Below are 20,016 nucleotides of genomic sequence, written 5' to 3' on the forward strand. Positions count from 1 at the left end.
TACAAACATCCAAATGGAGTGTCATAATGATGGCGACTGCACGAAAAGCACGCTGAGCTGTTAAGTGCCTTTTGCTCAGGCAAAACACCACGTTTTTTGCGTGCGCAAAAAGCACACGCTCGTGTGAACCCAGCCTAAGTATGTAGATGCCGTTTTGAAACCTCTGGTGGAAACACTTCCCTCATATTTGAGGGATTCTGCTGATCTTATTAAAAAATTGGAGGGGGTCCAACTTGAGCCTAGTATGCTGTTAGCCACCTGTGATGTCGAGTCACTATATACTAACATTAGACCCCAGGATGGCTTACGTGCATCAGCATAGCATGGACTCTGCAGATATTCAATTTGTATTGACCATGCTGGAGTTCATATTGACACATAACCTTTTTACCTTTGGTGGCTCTTTATACCTACAGCTCCAGGGCACTGCAATGGGGGCGGCATGTGCACCCTCCTATGCTAACCTCTTCCTGGGGCTGTGGATTTATTTTTGTCCGATCAGATGTCGTCGGTGAGCAAGGTTGTACTTTGGACCAGGTTCATCGACGACATTTTTCTGATATGGAATTGGACCAGGGAAGAATTCTTTTCCTTCATGGCAGATTTAAACTGCAATGATTTAAACATCAAACTAACCTGGAGGATGGAGGACAGGGCAGTGGACTTCTTGGATATACTCATCAAACGTGATGATAGTGGTGGGTATATACAGACAGATGTATATAGAAAAGAGATATCTGTCAATTCATATTTACATGCGTCTTCTTCCCACCCCAGACATATGATAAAGGCTATTCCAACGGGACAATTTCTTCAGATGAAGAGGCTTTGTTCGACTGAAGAAGATTTTGAGAAACAGGCGGTTATATTGAGGCAACGGTTCCTGGACAGGGCATATAGTAAGAAAAATATATGGAGGGCGTACCAACGAGCATGTAAAACAAGCCGATCCAAACTGTTGCAGCCTGTATCAAGGAAAACACTGGCCGTACAAACCAGGTATGTGACGACCTACCATGAAAGATGGGGGGAAATGATGCAGTGTTTATCCAAATACTGGCCCGTATTGAGGACGGACCCTGCATTATCTGAGTTACTACCTTTGAGACCTGCCGTAGCCTCTAGACGAGTAATGAACCACCGTGACATGTTGGTTCACAGTCATTACAACCCCGATAAAATAAAACCTATATTTGGCGCAGGTAAACCACGTTGGGGTTGTCGACCATGTGGATGGTGTATTGCTTGGCCGAATATCGCTGAAAGTGAGGAATTTTGGGATTCGTCAAAGAAGACCAAATATAGAATCACATGGCCCATTACATGTAATACCAAAGGGGTGATTTACTATGCACAATGTCCGTGCTCCCTGATCTATGTTGGGCTGACCACAAGAGAATTCAAGGTGAGGATACGGGAGCATGTGAATGGGATTGAGGCTGCCAGAGGAACTAAACCCGATATGGTAGACCTTCTGAAAACTATACCCAGACATTTTTTTCTCCATCATGGGTGTGACTCCAGGTGTCTACACTTCATTGGTATTGACCATATGGAAGTGGGCCTAACAGGTGGGTCTCTGATGAAGAGACTTTTACGCTTAGAGGCCCGGTGGATTTGGAAACTCAAAATCATGCACCCAATGGGCCTTAATGAGAGTTTGGGTTTTGCGGCATTTTTGTAACTGGTGTCAGGATCTCTCGTGTGGTGTTTTTAGGTGTCATTTAATGACATGATGATTTTTATTATATAATAACTCTGTTTTTACCTTCTTTCTTTTTATTTAGGTCTTGGGATCTAATTGATGACTTATGAGTTTGTCTAGAGGTCTTTATGTGTCCAGGATGAACATTTATGCTACTTATTTAATCCGGTTGAATCCTGTATCCAGTGACTGTCTCACTTTACTTTCCCCTTATGTTTATTTTTATTTTTATTTATTTATTATATTGTACGCATGCACACACCTTCTGGTATAGTTTTGTAATTTGTCATTTTTTATAAGCATATATACATATATCTATATATTTCTTTTTTTCTTTTTCTCCACATTTTGTAATCATTTCAGGGAGATACATATATATTATTAATTGGCTTTTTTTATTTATATACACATGTATACTGTTTCACATTTTTTAAATTTCTCATATTATCTGTTCTTGTGTGTGTGTGTGTGTGTGTGTGTGTGTGTGTGTGTGTGTGTGTGTGTGTGTGTATATATGTGTATATACATGTATGTGTATATGTAGTTATATGTATTTTTACACATCCTTTGGAGTATTATGGGTTTTGTTAAATTATATATGTGTATATATGAATTTTTTGTTTTTTTTTTGTTTCTATGCACATAACACTGATTATAGGGGTACGGATGTGTGTTCTGTTTCCCCCCTTTTTTTGTTACAGAATTTGGTCCCACATGCACTTTAGGCACATACATATATATCACTATCATACACTATATATTAGACAGCATTTATTAATTTACTAGTATCTGATATCTAGTACTCTTTATTTATTATTTTTCCTATTTTTCACATCTTTCAAATTTTCACTATTTTGTGTATTATACATATATATATATATATATATATATATATATATATATATATATTCCTTTGTTTATTTCTCACTGTTCATTTATCATTTGTTATGTTTAAACACGTTCTTTGTATATATGTATTATATATAATTTAATAATTCTATTTATTTTTGTGGATATTTATTTATATATTTCTTTACATATATTTTTATATTATATAATTTTCATATTCATTTTGTATATGTATATATCTGATATCTATATAATATACTTAATTAGTGTAACTTGGGTTATGTGCTATGCCAGGGGCGTAACTAGGGGGGGGCAGGGGGGCAGGCGGGGCATGTGCCCCGGGTGCAAGGGAAGGGTGGGCGCCGAAGAGCAGCTGATCGCTGCTGATAGGCGCCCCATATGTCGGACACCTGCAGCAGCTTAGGAAGAGCCAGGAAATTAGGGCGTTCTGACTGGGGTCTGTGACGGCCAGGGAGTGGACCAGTCCAGTCACCTTACCTGACCTCACATCAGTGACATGAGGTCAGATGACTCAGGTCAGGGGACAGGTCCACTCCCGTGCTGCAGCCTCCCTGCATCTGCCTCTACTCTGTGCTCTACACACACGCCGAGAAGCAGAGAGGAAGTGTGTGTGTGTGTGTGTGTGTGTGTGTAGTGTGAATACAGTGTGTGTCTCTGTGTTTGTATGTGTACATGTTACAGTGTGTGTGTGTGTGTGTGTGTGTGTGTAGTGTGAATACAGTGTGTGTCTCTGTGTTTGTATGTGTACATGTTACAGTGTGTGTGTGTGTGTGTGTGTGTGTGTGTGTGTGTGTGTGTGTGTGTGTGTGTGTGTGTGTGTATGTGTGTGTAGTGTGAATACAGTGTGTGTCTCTGTGTTTGTATGTGTACATGTTACAGTGTGTGTGTGTGTGTGTGTCTCTGTCTCTGTCTGTCTGTGTCTCTGCATGTGTTTGTCTCTTATATCTACTACATTATCTGTACTCAGGGAGTTATCAGTGTGCTATCTGTAGTGTTACATAGGACCGCAGGTAACATCTACTACATTATCTGTACTGTGTAGCAGAGCTGAGATTGTAATTTAGCACAATGTGTTATCTGTGGTGTTACATAGGACTGCAGGGGACACAACTACATTATCAGTACTCAGAGAGTTATCACTATGTGTTATCTGTGGTGTTACATAGGACTGCAGGCAGCAGTTACTACATTATCTGTACTCAGAGTTATCACTGTTATCTGTGGTGTTACATAGGACTGCAGGTAACACTACTACATTATCTGTGCTGTGTACATATGTGCTTGTGTGCATATATATGGGTCTGTTTGTGAATGTGTCTTTGTGCTTGTATATTTGTGCCTTTTATGTATTTGTATATGTTCCTGTCTGTGTATTTATCTGCCGTGTGTGTGTGTGTGTATATGTGTTTGTACGTCTATATATTTACCTGTATGTATATATTCCAGATGTGTGTATGTATATTTGCCTGTATGTCTAAATATCTGTCTTTATGTATGTACAATATATACGTTCCAGCGTGTCCATATATGTGTTTAATTTTTGGTTTGTGTAGGGGGCGGCAATAGAGAGTCTCGCACAGGGCGCCATCCAAGCTAAGGCCGGCCCTGGCTGTCACCAACCCTAGTCAGAAGGAATTCCACCGCTGCCTGCGCCGCATGACCTCCTCGGCTCCTCCGGTAAGTCACACCAGGCAGAGCGGAGAGTGGTAGCGGTAAGCTACCACTCACCGGTCTGTTCCAGTGTGGCACTAAGTACAAGGGGTGGGAGTGTGGCGCTATTTAAAACGGGGGAATGTGGCGCTATTTACAAAGGGGCAGCAGGCTGTGTGTGGCACTATCTACAAGGGGGGGGAGTGTGCCGCTATCTACTAGGGGGAAGCGGGCTGTGTGTGGCACTATCTACAAGGGGGACTGTGTGTGGCCTCTTTAATTAATTTAATTTTCATTTATTTTTATGTTAATTACATTATAGAACTACATCGCTTGTAAAATGTAGAAATGCTTTTATACTCGCGTTACATTAAAAAAATTGTGGGAAAAAAATTACACCTCATTGATTGGTAAGGAAAGAAAACATGGCGAGGGGGAAGGAGATGTCGGGAAATAAGTTGGGGGGGGGCGCCAAACTGAGTCTTTGACCCGGGTGCAGGAGAAGCTAGCTACGCCTCTGGCTATGCGGTTATTATATTATATATTATTTTTATTATTTTTAATGATGATGCAACATTATATTGTAATACGTAGGTTGATAGGGAAAGATTAGGGACAGTCTACTTACTCTAATACTGGTGTAAAAACTATGTGACTCCGGTGATTAATTATCCAAATGTTTGTATGTAATCATTGTAATATGTATGTGCAATATGTATGTATAACATTCATGATACATGTGCCATCGTTTGTGGCTTTTGTGGTTTTGTCTGCTGTGGGGACGTATGGCCTCGCAGAGTGTGTGGGGTTTCCGATATGGCAGGCATTTCTCCCTGCTAGGCAGATCAGCTGGGCAAACTCCAGCTGTATGCAGAAGCGCAGCTCGCGCATGCGCACTGTTCGGGATTTCACTGAACCTTGTGGTGCGCTACGGGCAGCGATTACTTCCGGCTGCATTTTATGTGAGCTGGGAGTGATCAAGCTATTTGTAATCTACATAATCTGATTGGTGCACTGGTGTGACGCCAGACAACACTGTGATATCTTATGGGTAAGCTATTCTCACCTAGTTGCATTTGCACTTTATATTAATAATCTATGCATAATAGGTGCCAACTTGCACCAATGGTCACTAATACATACCATTAATTGGGACTTTGCATAGTCCTTATCGATAAATATACACTCTTTGATGGTTTCCAGGTGTCATTAACCTATTTATTCATTTATTCCTTTACTCATGCACTTTGGTACCATCTTTTCTATGCATATGCTACAATATTAGCCCCACTATATACATATGTCTGGCCTCTTTCCTCCATACTGTGGTAGTCATCCTTGTTGTTAATATATGAGTAATCATATTTATTGTCTTGTGATGTATCAATAAAAATTAAACATTTTCATAAATAGTTCGGTTTTGACTCAATTCTTTAGGTTTTTGTTCTAATACATTGCATGAGTCACCGCTAGTCATGGGCATCCATTGTGTTTTACGCCCTTCCCCTATATACAATATACTATTTTGAAGCAATCTATTTTGTGTGATTTTTTAAGGGATATCTAGGTTGTCCTCCGCATTGGTTGTGTGTGCCACTTTAAGTATGTATATGAACTGTAGTGGAAAAAGTGGTTGTGTTCAATGATATGGAAACTAAGCCATAAAATAAAAGTGTTGCATGTAGTAAAAGTGTTTAGTCTTGTTATCTTTTGAATAAAGGGGTTTTCCCATTATCATATTTTTTTATGTGTCGCATAGCCATATCAGAAATGAACCTTAGATAGGACAGTTGAGATACAGGGCCAGGTCCTTTCAGCTCTCATCAGCTCTTCACTTTAAGATTTCCATAGGCATAGCCAACTATAGAACCCCTTTATTCTCAACAGAACAGAACACTATTTTGTTTAGAACCATTTCCTAATATGTGCAAGTCTACAATCTTCTTTCTCATCTGAGTTAACATCGCTGCAGTTTTTTTTCCATGTTGATGGATGACAAATGGATTTTACATATGTGTAACCTTATATTTATACTTCTGGGAAACAGGAAATGGTCATGGGCTATGATGGAATTCCTGTTGTTTTTTTTTTTTTTCTTAAAAATGCTAATGTTTTTGGTTTTATTTAAAGCAATGGTGTACATAGATGACAGGGGATCCTATAACAGATATGAAAATGGGGAACTCATTATGATGGGTCTGGCCACTAAGGACAGAAGGGATTAATGTTTGTTTTCCCTTCACACCATTTTCACAACCCTTTGGCCAATTCCCCACCCTCTTATTTGCTAACTATCCAGTTCCTGCTTAGGATGGGACCCCCCCTCCCACTGTCCAAGGGCCCCACAGCAGCCACATGGTCTGCTTCTTTGGTATGTATGCCCTTGTCAATTTTTTTAACCTATATGTTTATGAAAGAATATACTTTTCTTAAACTAAAACATTCTTGTAGAATGACTTATATAGATGGTAAGCAAAGTCTCAACATTTTTAGGAACATTTGAATCAGTATTGTTTATTTTAGATAATAGTTTTTGAGGAATAACAATAATTCTAGAGTTGACTATTTAAAGATAAACAGTATCTATTGTGTCCCAAAAAGTCTGCAATTGATCCAGGTATCCATCAGTCATAAATAACAATTATGTTACTATAGACATCTCAATGGATCAAATAAATGATCTGAACATCTATGGCAGCCCGCAAGTTCTTTCTTTGTAACATTTTTCTGATTTTATAAATAAAGAATGATAATAAGGACAAAGAATCAAGACAGAACAACATTGATGTCAGATTTAGACAACAAAAAAACACAAACAACAACTACACTTTAATTCTTTAGAAGTTCACTGCATTATTTCTAGTGTTTGTATGGAAAGTAAAAGCAAGCTCTGTGAAATCCCTAAGAAAATACTCAGAAGAAATCTTAAGGAGAGAAAAGCACATTCAATTTAGAAAACCTTTGATTATCATGGAAATAAAAAGGCATTGAAACTTAATGACATAATTAAAAAGATGTCAGCTTGCATTACACAAGGACCTGATTGAAGTAGGCTCTGGATTTAACAATGTATTCATTCTGTTCTTTTCTTTTTTTATTAGTAAAATTACTGGGCACTTGTCATGCTGTTCAGTTTCGATCTACTTGCATATATTTGCATGAGAACATCAGACTATTATCATGCAAAAAAGTAATTCAGCAGTATTATCTGCTATAGGATAAAACTGAAGCTTGATCAGGCAAATAATTTCCACCTATGACTGCTGTAGAGATGCGTGCATCCCTTAAATAATTGTATATTCAGGTATGAGCCAGGTTATGCAAAATGTGGCATGTCTATTCTCATAGAGGTTTTATATTTGTAAATGCATTATTTACCTAACAGATAAGAATCTATCTATCAGCTTAAACTAAGGACTTATTCAGACGAACGGGTGTGAAAACGGCCGTAAAATACAGCCGTGTGAATAGCCCCATAGAACGGCATTTATCTTAATGCAGCCATGTGACGGCCGTTAACAAAACGTCTGTCACGCGGCCGATTATTCCATTCATGTGAATAAACTCTTCAAGCTGCATCTATCATTGGTCTTGGCATAGGAGAATGGCAGCTTTACCCCTTGTTGACATTGAATGGCATGGACACCCTTTCATTTCAGTGAAGCTTGCTTTATGAGAGGTGATTGTAAAACCTTAAGGACTCCTTTAGGGCTTATTCACGTCCGCAGTGACCCTGTGCTGGTCCTGTTTTCACGGATCTCCGTAGATTTGAGTCTATGGAGGGATCCGTGGAAACGGAAGAAAATAGGACATGTTCTATTTTTCAATGGACCCCATCACACGGTCCGTTAAAACAATGGCCGTCTGAACGGCCTCATTGAAATACATGCGTCTGTGTGACGGCCGTTGCTTTAACAGAGTCACACAGTCATATTTAATGTTTGTCTGAATAAGCACTAAAGCACTCTTAGTGGCAAGTGGCAAGAAATATGGCATAGAAGACATAGCAAAGGTAATTATAACTACCACGCTCAGAACAGTCTTGACTAGTATAATATAAGATATTACTGATAGGAAGAGAATAATACAAACCGATTTGACTATGAACATCTTAGGGGAGAAATGCATTTTAGGGACACACATAGTTAAATGCAATTTATTGTTTTCTGTTTGCAGCTCTTTCAGGCTAGGGTGAGACCGAAAAATGTCTGCCCCACCATGATCACTACTTCATTTCTCAAATCTTTCTAGTTGTGGAAAACTCTTGAAACATTTACATTAATATGCATGCATGATATTAGTAACTGTTTGTAATTCTATAACCTGACAAGCAAAAACAAGCAATCTGTGGGGGAAAAATTGGTCGGAAACCCACCGATCAGATATCAGTGGCATATACAGGTAACGTCCCTAAAGTGGAGTGGCAGTGGCACTAGGAAAGCATTATGCCACTTCTTCTCCGTTAATTTCTGCTTGGATTTTTCAGTGACTGTAATGCTCGCCCTTGCAGCGGTCTGAAAGAAGACGAGTGGAGTCCACAAGAGACAAAGTGGCATTGTGCTTCCCAGCGATATGCCACCAATGTCTTTGATGAGATCAAATTATTGGTCCTTTAAGACTGGATTGTTAAAGAGGCTCTCTCACCAGTTTATCAATTGCCTATCTCCTAACTCAGGGGTCAGGAACCTTTTTGGCTAAGAGAGCCGTAAACGCCACATATTTTGAAATATAATTCCGCGAGAGCCGTACAATATGTTTAAAGGGCCATTGACAGATCAATCGCTCCAATGTTCACTTAGTACAGCAAGGAATGCTCCTCCCTGCTGTATAAAGCCACAACTGGACTGAAACAATGGTAATTAGCAGTAAAAAAATTAAATAAATAACTTACATTGTGAGCTTGCGATGCATGACATCAGTCCAGCAGTCTGGCTTCTTCTTTTTCCTGCGCATGACTGGAAGCTGGCATTCTTCCCACCTGATGTTGAGAGAATGCCAGCTTTGAGGCATTCGCAGAAGAAAGAAGCTGGAATGTTGGACATGTCACACAACGCATTGTCAGTTATGTCAATTATCTATTTTATTATTTTACAGCGAATTATTGTTTAGGTCCAGCGGTGGCTTAGTGCAGCAGAGAGGAACACTCCTTTGTGTACTAAGTGACCGCTGGAGCAATTGTATCTGTCAGTGGCCCTTTTAAAAGTGTTGGTCTTACAGAAAATGAACAAAAAAGAGAGGCTCAGACCCATAGGGAACTAAAGCATTTACTACTTAAAGTGGTACATACAAGCAGGCACACCCAGCGTAATAAATAATTGAACTTTATTAAATAGTCTCACTGTACATAAAGTGCACACATTGACTTGTATTTAATTTTAAAGAACAACAAATCTCCGAACTCTTTTTTTTATAACATAATAACGTTTTAATGCTGTTGCTAACCAACGACGAATAGAATACTTCCTACCGTTAACGTCCAAGGGAGACACAAGGGAGGAGGCAGATGCCGCTTCACTAGGGGACGCAGGTGCGTGCTTGCAGACGGCGCGGCTATGCAGGGAGTTATGGAGTTATGGAGCAATCAGCATGCAGCTTCTCACCCTTCCCTGCCCAGCAACACAGTGTAATCATATAGTACACAAATTCCATTCCCGCCTGTGTTTTTAACTGGTGATATTAAAGATGAAAGATTAGAATCTCCTCTTTCATATGCCACCAGAACCGCTGTTCTAGGTGGTCCACAGCCCAATATATGACTGTTTGAAGTGATCCCCCTTCCCTCCAGCCTCAGTCTCTCACACTGTGTGAAGCAGCTTCATGCTGATAGAACAGGGTCAGAGGCTGTGATGTAGCTCCACCTCAGGAGAATTGCTGCTGTTACCTCCCAGTTGCCTAATAAAGGCCCAAATACATATTTAGAAAAAAGCTCATAACTTTTAAAACAATAAAAGTTTTGGGACACAATTTTAACTAGTATTATCAGTGTGACAGCGCCTATTAGATTAGCTAGGAGATAGGGCATTACTAATATAGTGACAGAGCCTCTTTAAATAGATTTTTTTTTTTCTATGAAAATGTTATATTCTAAAATTTTGGAAAGTTACTGATTATGTTATATCCATTACAGAATGAGTTTCTCTGTATGTGAGGTGGGTAATGTGAAAATAATTAAGGCCTTTACTGCATCTCCAAGGAGAAAAGATCTAAGTAGATATTTATACATTGCTAATATATGCTTAAAGGGTACAACTACCTTCTCAAATTGTTTATACAAAGATGTTTGCACTACTACATAAATGGAACAGACATGTAATATTCTCTACAAAGTTTTTAGTTTACAACAGATTCAACCATGTACTTAAAGAAGCACTCCGGTAATCTCTTTTTCGGCACATATCATTCTAACTCACCAGCAATATTCTTGCAGTGTCATTTGTTTCTTCCCAGCTCAGTTGCGTCCATGTATTTTGAACCCTTTCATTATGGGCAGCTGTGTCATGTGATCTCAGTCTGACTACCAAAACAGACCATGTTATCATGTGTAGACAGGTGGTCAGTCTCTTCTGTGTGGCTGATTTCCTGTGAACTACAGGATTACATAATCACCTATTAAATGTCTCCTGGCAGTTCTAAGACCCCCTCCCCAACCAGCTCTGCACTCCTTTTTCCTCTGTATGTCCCCCATGCATATAGTGCTGCCATTTCGGCCCTATGGGACCAGGAGTGCAGTGAATATAATAGGTGAGTCCATACTGTGATTAGCTGCACAGATATAACCCCCACACCCCTAACTGTCTATACTATCTGAGATCTGTGTGCAAAGAGTCCAGTGTATTTTTATGAGATGCAGCTTCACACTGCTCTTCCCTGTCTCCTGCTTGTAAGAGCTGAACGAGATAAATCCATCACTAGGAGGAGGAAGGGGAAACAGGCTGGAGTTGCATCACATAGGAATACGAATATGTAGTGTGAGTACAGAAGTTCTTTATCACTGATCTATCACTTGATATTCTTAGATACAACTCAGAGCAGAACAAGTGCCGTGGGATAAGGCTACGCCCCTCTGCAAAGCCAAGAGCATCATGGGAAATGAAGGCTGCATTAGGGAACCACATCAGAGAGGTAGAAGGAACCAAGATGGCAGACAGCCCATAAATGGCACATTAATTAAAACAGGAATACACAAGTCATACGCAAGAGCCTCTACATTATTCTTTTATAATAGCCTCTGCTCCCCTATATAGACAAAAATAATAATTCCTAGAGTGCTTCTTTAGGGGCGGCAAGGCAAGGAACACAGACTTAACATCACATTTATAAGCTCTTCAGTATGAACACATTACTATGGCAAACATACTTAACCGATCCTACTGTTAGCTGGTCCTGAAGTGACTTCTATTAAGTTTACGCAAATATTTTGGATCTAATCAGATCAGAGATGGACCACTTGTGTGCAAATGGAGTAGGCACTAATGAATGTTTACAAAACCCCGGAAATTTAAGACTGTTCTTATCTTCTTATGCAGTAATCTCTCAGTCAGAGAGAGAGAGAGAGAGCCTAGAAAGTACAAAGCAGACATAAGAAATATTATGAAAACAGGTTATTGACCTTGGTTCAATAGTTAATAGCTCAGTGACCCCGGGACATTTTACTTTAGTCACTAATCAATCATTTATCGTTTATACCAATAAAAACAAAGAAACGTTGAAGTTTGCTGTTAGATAAAGATGCAATAACAGTATGTTTCTCAGAACAAAGACCGGTACCAGCTACTTGACCCTTGACTAACCAGATGAGTCTCTTCTTATAGTATGTAGGGCCTTTTAGTGCATACCAACCCATTTCATAATGTCCTACCATATTACCTCAGGAAAAGTGATATACTGTATAATAATTATCAGTATGGGAGACTAGACATGGACCGCACATCCACTGGTAATACATTGATCTATAGCTGCTAGGCAAAAGTTTATAAACATGAACGAGGTTCTTTGTTAACATTTTGATCAAATTGTATAAGCCCACTTGCCACTTCACGACGACCTCTTAAAAAATTGGTCCCTACTCTACTAGTTGCAGCACTACATGGCGGTCGCCGCCACTGCAACACCACTCCTGCAGAGGGAAAAGCCCAGAAGCCCAAAAGCACCCATGCTGTCAGGCCACGCCAAGCCTCCTTGGCTCTGAGCCACATCCCCCACAGGTGCAGCACCGCAGGGACAGACACAACCACACAATTTGATCAAAATGTTAACAAAGAACCTCATGTTCATGTTAATAAATAATGCCTAGCGGCTCAGATCAACGTATATATTGTGGATGTGCGGTCCATGTCTAGTTTCTCACAATGCTGATATTGTATCGTTTATCATCCTCAAATTTTTTTTGTTTTTCCTGGTACCGGCACTCCAAACACATTTGACCCAGAGGATTGTAATTTAGGAATGACCTCGTAAGTGTTTCTGCTCTTGCTTGTGCTCTCAGTTGGCACTGGGGGAGCATGGTAAGGTGAGCTTATTCCATCTGTTCACATGTTGTGGTGCTGTGGCGTCTGTTGCTGTAGTGCTTCACTTGTGGGGGGACGTGGCTCAGAGGCTTGGCATAGCCTGATAGCATTGGTGCTTTTGGGCCCCTGGGTTGCTCCCTCTGCAGGAGCGGTGCTGCGGTGGCAGCGGCCACCATGCGGTACTTCAACCGATAGAGTAGGGACCCACTTTGAAAGAGGTCGGCGTGAAGTGGCAAGTGGGCATATACAGTTTAATCAAAATGTTAACAAAGAACCTCATGTTCATGTTCATAAATAATGCCTAGCGGCTCAGATCAACGTGTATATTGTGGATGTGCGGTCCATGTCTAGTTTCTCACAATGCTCATACTGTATAATACTTAGTGCAGGGTCTGAGGGAGTTTTGCATTGTCTCTATCCTTGTTGTTTTTTGAATCTCTGGATCATGCTCTGCCCGCTCAGGTCCAGCACTAGGCATATAACAGTGGGTGAGATTTATCAAAAGTAGTGCAAAGTAAAAGTAGAAAATGAAAGCTGAAATCTGATTGGTTCAACTATTGTCAACTACTTTTGTTTTATTTTGCACTATTTTTGATAAATCTCCACTGTGTAAGTTTCCCCTGGAGTGTTTCTTTAGGGCCTGTTCACATCACCGTTCATTTCCGTTCCGGGGTTCCGTTCGAGGTTTCCGTCGGGTGAACCCCGCAACGGAAAGTGAAAGTGAAAGCACAGCTTCCGTTTCAGTCACCATTGATCTCAATGGTGACGGAAACATCGCTAATGCTTTCCGTTCGTCACCATTCCGGCTGGTTTCCGGTTTTCCGACGGAATCAATAGCGTAGTCGACTGAAACGGAAGCTGTGCTGTCAGTTTCACTTTCCGTTGCGGGGTTCACCCGACGGAACCCTTCGATGGAACCCCGCAACGGAAATGAACGGTGATGTGAACAGGCCCTTAAAGGAATCCAAGCACCTTTATTTATTTATTTATTTATTTATTTACTAATTAAAAATGTATACTTAAAACCTTTTTTTTATCTGTTTTAATTTTATATAATATATTATACATATGATGGTATAGGTGTCCCCATCACCTAATGCCAATGGTGTGATCATGTGCTATCTGCCTTTAGCTTAGGCCTCTGCGTTAGAGGCTCCATCACAGGTCCGGCCGAGATTACCGGAGATTATAGTAAAATCATGGACACCCCCACGGAAAACCGATGGAAACTATTATTGTCAATACGTTCCATCGGCCGCCAGCAATGTCCATTGTGCAACGGAAGCTTCCATTATTCCCTTGTTCTACCCCTCTGATGTAGCAGAACAACAGAACACACCCTACGCAGGTGTGAACTAAACCTAAATAATACAGGTGATACATTTCAATGTAATCCTGCCTGTGATGATAATGAGGTAACTACTGACCCTTCCCCAGTGTGCACAGCACAAGCTAAAAAGTCATCTCTACAGAATAAATAGTATCAGCCTATTGTATGGGCTCAGTAAAAAGTGTATATTTCAGGATTGTTTTTAATGTAGATAGTGACATGGAAAAAAAAAATAACAAGTGCTTTTTGTGGAAGAAAAGTAGACCCTTTTTTTCATTTCAGAAATGCCCTTTAAAGGGGTTGTCCAGGACTTTTCCATGGTCATGTGATGGATACACAGGTGACTGACTCGTTACAGTATGTGTATTAGAGCTGTGTCTTCTAATGATCCCAGCACCTGTGGGTCCATCACATGACCAGGACAGAATTTAATTCACTGGAAGTAAACAATGAATGTTCCTGCTAAATAACAACAAGCAGAGATCTTGATAACTGTGAAGAATAAAGACTTTGTTCACATTCACATCAGGGTTCTGTTCTGTCGTTCCGTGGGAGCTTCCCGTCAGAACGAAAAACCCTGACAGAAACAAATGGAAACCATAGGTTTTGGTTTGCATTCCCATTGATTTTAATGGTGACGCATCCGGTGTAAATGGTTTCCTTTAGTGTCAGTAGTGCAAGGGTTCCGTAGTTTTGATGAAATGAATACCGTAGTCGACTGTTTGCACAGGAAGTTGTGCTGCCGACTAGCAACCATTTTATTGGCCGGGTAAACAAGCAGATCAGCCCAGCCAATGATTGAGCGTTTGCTCGTTCATCGGCTGATCGTTTACATAGGGCAATGATCGGGAATGAGCATTCATATGAATGCCCGTTTGCTTGATCGTTGGCCGTTGTAAAAGGGGCTTTAGGCTTCTTACTCAGCAGTATTTTGCATCAGTATTTGGAAACCAGGAGTAGAACATAAACAGAGAAAAGGTATAATGGAAAGATTTCCACCTCTTCTGTGTTTTAGACCCATTCCTGGTTTTGGCTTACAATTACTAATGCAAAATACATTAGTGTGAAAGTGGCCTCAGAGGTATTGGAACAGTCTCTAGCTAAGTCCTCTTTGACACGGTGCAGATTCGGTCAGTAGTTTGCATCCATCTTTTAAATAGGTAGGATCCCACTCTCCATACGGAAACGCTCAACCAGGTTGCCACAATTTGCAATAAGTCCACCTATTAATCTATTTGTAAAACTGGTGTCACAGGAGTTGGAGCAAATACCTAGGTCTATTAGACATGATAATTTAACATCAGCTGAACGTAAAACTCGAAAGAAATTGAGGACTCTGAGAGATATAATATACCAGTGGATAAGGGTGACAATGTAGTTGTTTGGCAGAGAGAAATGTATGAAAAGGAGGCATATCGACAATTAAGGAATCCTACCTGCTATAAGAAGCTGACCTTTAACCCTCTTTCCTCTTTCAGCACAGCACTAATTGGTATACTGAAGGAGGCATTGGATGGGGGCATCATATCCTCTTAATTGAGTGAGTGTCTCTCTGTACAAGAACCTACAGTAGCAAGTATTTATCTACTAGCAAAGATACATAAGAACTCTAAGTCACCAAATGGTCATCCCATCATTTCGGGGGAGAGGAAACCTCTGTGACAATATCAGTAAGTATATCGACGCTGTGCTGAAACCTATGGTAGAAACTCTTCCCTCTTATCTGAGGGACTCTGCTGACTTGCTTCAGAAATTGGAGGGCGTTCATTTAGATTTTGACATGCTGCTTGCCACCTGTGATGTCGAGTCTTTGTACACTAACATCAGACACCAGGATGGCTTATGGGCAGTAGCTTATTTTCTGAGGATGACTGACATGGATTCTTCTGTGTCCCAATTTATTTTGACACTGTTGAAATTTGTACTTACACACAATTTCTTCACCATTGGTGGATCCTTCTACCTACAGCTCCAGGGGACGGCAATGGGGGCGGCCTGTGCACCCTCATCTGCCAATCTGTTACAGGGGTTGTGGGAGTGGGATTTATTCTTATATGATTGGATGTCATCAATGAACAAAGTCGTTCTCTGGACTAGGTTCATTGATGACATCCTTCTGATCTGGCAGGGCACTAAAGACAAATTCTCCTCTTTTGTGATAGAATTGAATGGCAACAATTTGAACATCTGATTAACATGGTAAATTGAGGAAATGGCGATCAATTTCTTGGATGTGCTTATCAAGCGTGATAGTGATGGATACATACAGACAGACGGATGTCCACAGAGACTGCAGTCAATTCGTACTTACATGCCTCATTCTCACATCCAAGTCAAGCCATTCCTACGGGTCAATTTCTCGGAATGAAGAGACTTTGTTCCTCTGAAGTAGATTTTGAGAGGCAATCATCCATTCTAAGACAGCGGTTCCTGGACAGGGGATACAGCAAAAAGTTTATATGGAGGGCATACAGTAGAGCTCGTAAAACGACATGATCACAACTACTTCAACCTATAGTAAAAAAAAAATCTTCCCCTACACAAACGGCAGGTATGTGGCAACTTAACATGATAGATGTGGGGAAATTACGCAATGCCTATCTCAATATTGACCTATACTGCGTACTGATCCTATTTTATCGGAAGTTCTACCTCCGAGACCTGATGTTGCCTCTAGACGGGCGAGAAATTTGCGTGATACATTGGTTCTTAATTATCATAACCCTTCGGGGATAAAACCAATTCTTGGAGCTGGTGAACCACTCTGGGGTTGTCGCCCGTGTGGACATTGTATTGCCTGTCCAAATATTGATACAAATAAGGAATGTTTTTATTACATGGCCTATCACCTGCCACACCAAAGGAGTGATCTATTATGCTCAATGTCCCTGTCCCAAGTTATACGTCGGCTTGACCACAAGAAATCTTACGGTAAGGACGAGGGAACATGTTAATGGGATTGGGCCAGCTAGGGGAACCAAACCTGAAATGATGGAGCACTTGAAAACTTTACCCAGACATTTTTTTCTCCCCCATAGATGTGACTCCAAAACCTTACGTGTTATTGGCATCGATCATGTGGAAATGGATTTGATGGGTGGGTCTTTCATGAAAAAATTGTTGCGATTAGAGGCCCGATGGATTTGGAAACTTAAAACGGTACAAACTTTGGGTTTGAACAAAAATTTGGGATTTGCAGCATTCCTTTAACCACTTGCGGACCGCCCATAGACTATAAACGTCCGGGCGGTCCGCAATTAACTCTGCAGGGCCGTTCTAGAACGTCCTGCAGAGTTATACTTTTTTCCCCTCTCCCTATCTATTTATCTATCTCATATCTATCCTATCTATCTATCTATCTATCTATCTATCTATCTATCTATCTATCTATCTATCTATCTATCTATCTATCTATCATTTAGTTTTTTAAGCTGGGGTTACACGGTGACTTTGGACACGACACAGTCGCACGGCCAAAGATCACTATGTTCCATAGCGTACAAGGCAAGTAATGAAAGTTAATGTGGTCGCAGTAATTTTACCAGCCAAAGCGATTTTTGGCCATGGGACCTGTGTTGTGGCCAAAGTCGCTGTGTAGCCCCAGACCGGAACTATACTATATATCAATATATATGAGACAAACAGAGATAAGATAGATAGATAGATAGATAGATAGATAGATAGATAGATAGATAGATAGATAGATAGATAGATAGATAGATAGATAGATAGATAGATAGATAGATAGATAGATAGATAGATAGATAATATACAAAGAGTAGCACTTTGTTTTGATAGAGAGAGAGAGAGAGAGAGAGAGAGGATAATTTGATATAATGCGTAAGATTAAATTCATCCTAGATGAAGAAAAAAGTGACAGATTTGATAGACAATGATTTACACAAAAACCTATTGGTCGAACATCCAGTTACTCCCGTTATATACGTCCTCCCAAAAATACACAAGTCCTTGATTACCCCCCCAGGGCGACCGATAGTCTCTGGATGTGACTCAATTTTGAGTCACATTGCCATTTTTTTAGACAAAGCATTGGGGAGATTTGCAACTCAGAGCAAATCATACATACGTGATACAAGTGATTTTTTGATCAAATTACAAAATGTGAATTTAAAAAATAGAGTTGAAGTCTATCTTGTCTCTTTTAGATATATAGAAAAACCTAAAAGCACTCCAAAGACATATGGTTGTGTTGATTCCAAGGAAGAATTATTTATTTTTCATAAATTCCACATGGTTTAATATATGTACATAACAGAAGAAATTTTAATGCAAGCGATAGGCATTTAATGACGTTTCGGCCCAACCAAGGCCTTTCTCACATTCGCTGCAATAAAGACAAAAAGTACAAGATCATATATAACAATTTGTATAGGACAGAGAAAAATAATAAACATTAAAAGAAAAAGAAATAATAATATATAAATACATTCAAATGTTCCAATAAGGGAAAATCGTTCATAATGGAAATTAACTATATAAATGATACTCTGCATAGGCAGTAAGACATATTCCATAAATTTGACCATTTCCTTTATGATCCAGTATAGTAAAGATTGTCTCCCTAGAACTAGGTATACAGGTATATATAAGGGATATGACCTAGAAACATGCAGATCTATAAATTGCAATGTATAACATAAATACAATTAAGGCATCCGAGCCTGATCTAGTTGGAGAGGTATTGAGAAAATACCTCTCTAGACCATACCATAAAATACCAGTGTGGAAGTCAATGGTGGGTAAGAGTATAGACATAAAAAGTAGATAGAAGATGAAGGGATAGACTGGTACCAGATGGTGTCATACCTGCATATAATCTCGGGGAGGTATAGAGTTATAATGGCGTCTGCCAGACGCTCACGGGTGTGAAGATATTCACTGCAGCGTCTATTTTTATGGCGCCCGCTTCAAAACTGGATATCCGGTATGTGGCACGCAGAAAGGTGTTAGCGCATGCGCAGTATGGGGGATAACATCCCCCAGTGGAACGCAAGCTGTCCTTGTTGTTATGACGTCTAGTGCAGGTTGATTTCATGGCATGATTAAACATAACGACGGCATGCAACGATGCATCACTCTTAGAGGTGAACATATGTGTAAGTAGCGCAGTGTATAGCAAGGATATATTAGATAATGCTTAGATTGACTAAAAATGGCACAGTAGTTTTAATGCCCGACCTGAGTGAGTTTTTGACATATTAAACTAGTGTGATACGTGAATGGATACAATGGTGACAACAGAAAAGTGGATTCAATTTATGTAATGGAACGAAATTTATCTATATATGTCTATATTGTATTATATGTCAAATGGAAATAAAGATATTCTATGTAACATGAAAATATACAATGTAAATAGAAAGAAAAGAGAAATTATATATATTTTTTGTAGCATATGTGTATCATAATACAAGACAGAAGACAATATGAATTAATAAAATGTGTCAGTAAATTATGTCAGAAACTGAGGAAGACTAGACAATAGATAGAGAGAAAGTGAACCGGTTTTATGGTACCTGTATCTGGTCGCATATTGGGTCTCTGTTACAAGCTTTTTCGAGCGTGCCTGAGAAAGAGATAAACATACGGTATTAGTTACATAAATCACTGTGATCGACAGAGGATATTAACATTGTCAGCATAATAGATCAAATTCTCTGTTTAGGCCTTTAGGTGTCAGGGTCTTTAATGTGTGAATCCAGTATGACTCCCGTTATTTTAATAAGTGTATATGATTGTCACCCCTCCTAGGCCTTGAGACCTGCTCAATGATTTGAAATCTTAGCTGGGAAATGTTGGATTTGATAAAGTGATCGGGGAGCGGTAGCCACGTTTTCTTGCACCTTATTGTGGATTTATGGCTCGATATCCGATCTCTAATGTGTTGGGTCGTTTCCCCAACATAAGTCAAACCACACGGGCATTTGATTAAG

The 20,016-nt window shown here is 39.9% G+C and overlaps 1 long non-coding RNA gene across 1 annotated transcript; it reads right to left on the reverse strand.

Annotated features, from left to right (window-relative positions):
• Positions 1 to 11,403: 11,403 nt before the first annotated feature.
• Positions 11,404 to 19,653, reverse strand: LOC142740619 (uncharacterized). Its single transcript, XR_012880818.1, has 3 exons — positions 19,600 to 19,653; positions 16,374 to 16,492; positions 11,404 to 11,783 (listed from the first exon to the last, which is right to left on the reverse strand). It is a non-coding gene; the product is annotated as an uncharacterized LOC142740619 (long non-coding RNA).
• Between the last annotated feature and the right edge of the window lie 363 nt (positions 19,654 to 20,016).

This window comes from Rhinoderma darwinii, chromosome 2 (assembly GCF_050947455.1).
Source record: "Rhinoderma darwinii isolate aRhiDar2 chromosome 2, aRhiDar2.hap1, whole genome shotgun sequence".
In the NCBI taxonomy this organism is placed as follows: Eukaryota; Metazoa; Chordata; class Amphibia; order Anura; family Rhinodermatidae; genus Rhinoderma; species Rhinoderma darwinii.